Source organism: Alligator sinensis, unplaced genomic scaffold (genome assembly GCF_000455745.1).
Source record: "Alligator sinensis unplaced genomic scaffold, ASM45574v1 scaffold485_1, whole genome shotgun sequence".
Classification (NCBI taxonomy): Eukaryota; Metazoa; Chordata; order Crocodylia; family Alligatoridae; genus Alligator; species Alligator sinensis.
The window spans coordinates 424,489-428,951 of NW_005842957.1; the positions used below are offsets into that span (position 1 = coordinate 424,489).

The window sequence follows — 4,463 nt, forward strand, 5'->3', positions numbered from 1 at the left end:
AATTTAGTATCTATTAAAGAACAATTTTACCTGACAGGTTACCATAGTAGCCTAAATATACCTCATGTGAAAATTACCTTTGCTGCAGTTCAGAAAGAGATATGTTGGTGTTGGTCAGTACATATATTTGCTTCATAACCACAACATCCACATTTTAAAGAGTGCTTCTGAGTATTTCACATACTTACAGGATATTAACATTCAGGATTGTAACTGCCAACATAAAGGGGGAAAATTAGCCAATTATATTTGCAAGGTGGTGAATAGCTGACACTGCCATAAGTATTATTATTAGAAGTGATTTATTTGAGGTGGAAAACTATGGGTCTGATTTGATCTCAGTCAAATTCACTGTCATTACTCCTGCATTAGGCTGATATAAATGGGAGGAATCAAGCCCAGTAGATTTTATTCTGATTGAAATCAAGGGAGTTGCCTTGTGAATGGCAGCAGACTCTGGCCTAACTCATTACAGATTTAAAAAAGCATAAACTGGCCATGAAATTTATCTTGTTCTGTTTAAAAACAATACAACTATAAATGCTCACTTCACTATCTGGTGAGAAGCTTTGAGCAATAATTTACCCTGGTAGACAGAACTCAGCAGATGAGTCCTTAACGATGGCTAGTAGTGTTCCTCATTAAGGCTCCTTCTACTTCTCCCTGTAGCTTGCCATCAGCTGCTTCCTTCCCTCCTGCCCATGTTTTTTTGTGTTGTGAAGTGGTGGAGGAGATAGGGGGAGAGGGAGGGAAGTACTGCATGCTGGACACTAGAGCCTCTTACCAGCTCCTGCCAGTGAGCACCAGAGGGACTAACTGGTCCAAGCAATTTCCTCTTGCATGTAGGCTCTTGGAAGGGAAAAGGAAGCTAGAGTTTGCTTCAGAGACAACTTGTAATTCTAGGCTCTATTTAACCAGCAGTTGCTCTCACTTCATGAAGTTCAGCAAGCAGCAGCTCTGGCTTCCAGTCAGGGTCTAAGGTACACTCAAAGGCGAGAAGAAGGCTCACCCAAGTACCAATGAGGTCACATAGGAATAAACCTCTTGGATAGTTTGGGGTTGTTACCCAAGTTGGATAATTAAGTTTTAAATAAAAATTGCAGTCTCTGTGTTTAACTATACTATGGTACACAAGTCTTGCTATCTCCATGTCCGTATGAATGATCAATTCCTAGACTTCTCTGGATTCAATTGCTTCTTTCAGATGTATAGTTAATAATAAGTAACAAAAGTACGTTAAAGATGAATATTTTGCAAGAAGGGCAGTAATTTGTTGCAGCAATCTGATCTGCAAAGATTATAGGGATCAGTGCAGAAAACAGTCCTGTTTTGCTTTTTTAATGAAAATCAGATGTTACAAATTGCCCAAGAATCTTTGTGGATTCATTTATGTTCTTGATAGAGAATGTAACTCATAAGCAGCAAGACTAGTAAATACTGCATTGTTACTATGGCTAGTTACCCTGCAGCACATGGACATCTCCAAACACCTTGGAAAGATCTGGGACCGCAGAAAACATGCCCTGAACTAGTGCACAGAGGGAGTTTGGAGAACAGTGCAGAGGTTTTCTCAAAACAGAAAGAAAGAAAAGAGAACATGGATTCCCTATATGGTTCCCATTTGGTATCACCACAGATAGTGCTGCTGCCAGACTACACACACCTTCACAAGGTGCCCAAACAGTAAACACTACAATAATATTTTAATTTGTTCCATTTGGTATGGGATTCTCAGGGGCCCCATGAGAGGTGAACTTACCTCGTCCTCAGCTAAACAGTGAAAGACGTGTAAAACCTCTTCAGCAGGCAGAGAAGTATAACACAACCTTCAAGGAATTCCTTATTTGCCAAGCTTGGGGAGGGTGGCTAACAGCCATGGCCTACTAAACAGTTAAAAGGACTGTGTTAACAACTGCTCTCATGAACAGGGAAGACTTTAAAAGTTGGAAGTTGTGGCAAGCAAGATGATGTTATTTCCTGGAGAAGAACAAACTGCATTCTTGGAAAGGGATTGGTATTGCCTCTTTTATTCTCTTCTCCCCAACAGAGAGGAGGACTGAGATTTTGTAGCTACCCTGTCAGGCATATTGGTTGTATTGGCCAAGCTGCCGTCACTGAAACCATTACATTTGTTCCTAGAAAAACGCCTTTCTCTCAGTACAAAAAAGGAGTGTACAACCCTTCAATTTTCTTGTGGAAGAGGACCAGCTCTTCTGCTAGAAGTTAGATCAGATACCTACCAGGAAGATCTCCCTCCTCCTGATCTTACTTGAATGGCCATATAGCTCTCTTGGGACAGAGAGATGCCCAGTGTCTGACAGTCCTGTTCTTCATCCCTCACTGCAAGGGAGAGAGCGAGCACTGGTTTCCTGATAGGCCACTAAGTGGCAAGTTGTCAGAAAGCCCTGTGGGGACCCTACCTTGGAAAATTATCCTCTTCCTGCCAGCCAGCTTTCAGGAAGGTTGCCACCAGGGAGAATTTCCTGCCCCTATTTGCCCTCCCCCCACCTCATTCTTCCTGTTCAACCTAGAGGGGTGTATTTGTTGGTGCAGGGAGACAGCTGCATTGCCACAGTAAGGTTCAAGGAGCTGGGCTGCACATGCAGCAATTTAATAGTTAGCAGGGCCAGGAATTGGGGCGGGGAGGCTCTCTCCAGCCTGCTTCCTGGCTCCTTCAGCACGTGGCATTATCTGCAATGTAAAAGTCAGCAAGGTAGGGAACCTGGTCACTGTCAAGGGAAGAATTTTAAACTGAAAGTATGGGGAAAACAGGCCAGGAGAGCTTCCCCAACCCCAGTATCTGGCCTGCGGGCTTTTAAACTGCCATACACATGGTGATTTCAAAGTTGGCAGACCAGGTACCAGGGTCAGGTAAACTCTCCCTGGTCCTACTTCCCTGCACCTCTGCCTGTGAAGCTGCCCACTGATAGCATGCCCTTTTCCTAGGCAGAGGAGAGAACAAGCTGTCAATCCCCTAAGCACAGCTGTCTAGTACTCTCTGACTTAGAGAACTCATCCGTGTAGTTCTCCAGCCAGTACACTCAAACTCCCAGACTATGTTTTTAGCAGTAATGTAGTGTGTTACAGTAAGGATTTGACACAAATACTTACCACTAGAAATGAATGCCTTGTCCATGGCCTGCAATGCAGCTATAAGGAATTAAGTGTCTACAAAGAGTATGACAGCTCTCAAAGAGCATGTTTATGCTGGTGTGAGTCTTTTGTTTAAATTTGTTTTGCCTTTCTTTAACTTGTTTTTGGAGTGGTTGAAAAGTTTTCCATTGGAGTCCATCTGCAAACAAAGTTTGGGAGCATTTTCTGAACTGATCTTGACTATGAAAATTATGATATTGCTCATGCCATTATTTTTGAAGCTTTCAGTTGTTCTACCAAAATAAAACCTGTCATTTAGAAAAGCATTCCAACCAAAATCACAGTAGGATAACCTACTTACAAACACCCTTCTTTCCTCTCTCCACCTTATTCTGAAGTGACTGCTGTTAAATAGATGGCCGCCTTACAACCATCTGTGCTTCCTCATTAGTAACCTAGATATTAAAGAATCGCATTTCCTTTTGCAGACTAAGTCCAATTAGTACTAGCTGAATTTTCAGTTCAACTCAATCGTCTGAGAATAAAACAAGTAACTAAATAACACTCTAGCCATAAAACAAGCCCTAACAACCTCCTCTAGGCATTCAAGTACTTCATCTTTTGCAATGCTTCTTGCATCTCACCAGTACAAACTACTAAGAGAAGGAGGAACTAGTGTGGTACCTTTGTGGGGCTACCACACCAGCACCTGGTCCCCTTTACCCCCTCCATGGTCCAGCCCATCTGCCAGCTCTCTCCCAGTGCCACCTCCAATCTCCAGCTCTCTCTCACCTCCAGTCTCTTTCCTGCCACAACTTTGCTGTTATTTGGCTTGTTGTTGGGAAAGGCAGTCCCTGGGGCTAAGAGTAACCTTGTTGGTCATCTTTCCTGCCCAGCCAAGCCAATCCCTGACCTGGGGCCTTGTGCTGTCTCTTGAGTGCTTCCCCATTAAAGGAGTGCTCCCATAGACTTCTGAGTACTGTCAGGGCTTCAGCTGTCACAGTCTTGGTCCCCTTTTTCTCTGGCTACAACCTTAGCCTTTGAACACTGTTTAAGACAGGGAAGGGCATAATGCAGCCCGCAGGTCGGATGTGGCCCACCAGGCCATTCTATCCTAAAAAAATTAGAAAATTAATATTTATCTTCCCCTGGCTGCCTGTCAGGCAGCCCTCGATGGCTCGCCAAAACTCAATAAGCAGCCCTCCACCCAAAATAATTGCCCACCCCGGTTAAGACCTTGACTCCCATGTATTGGCTCTGCTTTTGTGGCAGCTCCCTCCTAAAGTTCCAGTCTCATGATGCCAGTCTCCAACCCTCTGGCTTAGGGCTAGCTTCTGGCACATATAGCAAGGGAGTGCCACCTAGGCATT

The 4,463-nt window shown here is 43.8% G+C and overlaps 1 protein-coding gene across 1 annotated transcript in view; it reads right to left on the reverse strand.

Annotated features, from left to right (window-relative positions):
- LOC102380368 (rab effector MyRIP) overlaps positions 1 to 4,463 on the reverse strand; it is a 222,778-nt gene that overhangs the window by 216,354 nt on the left and 1,961 nt on the right.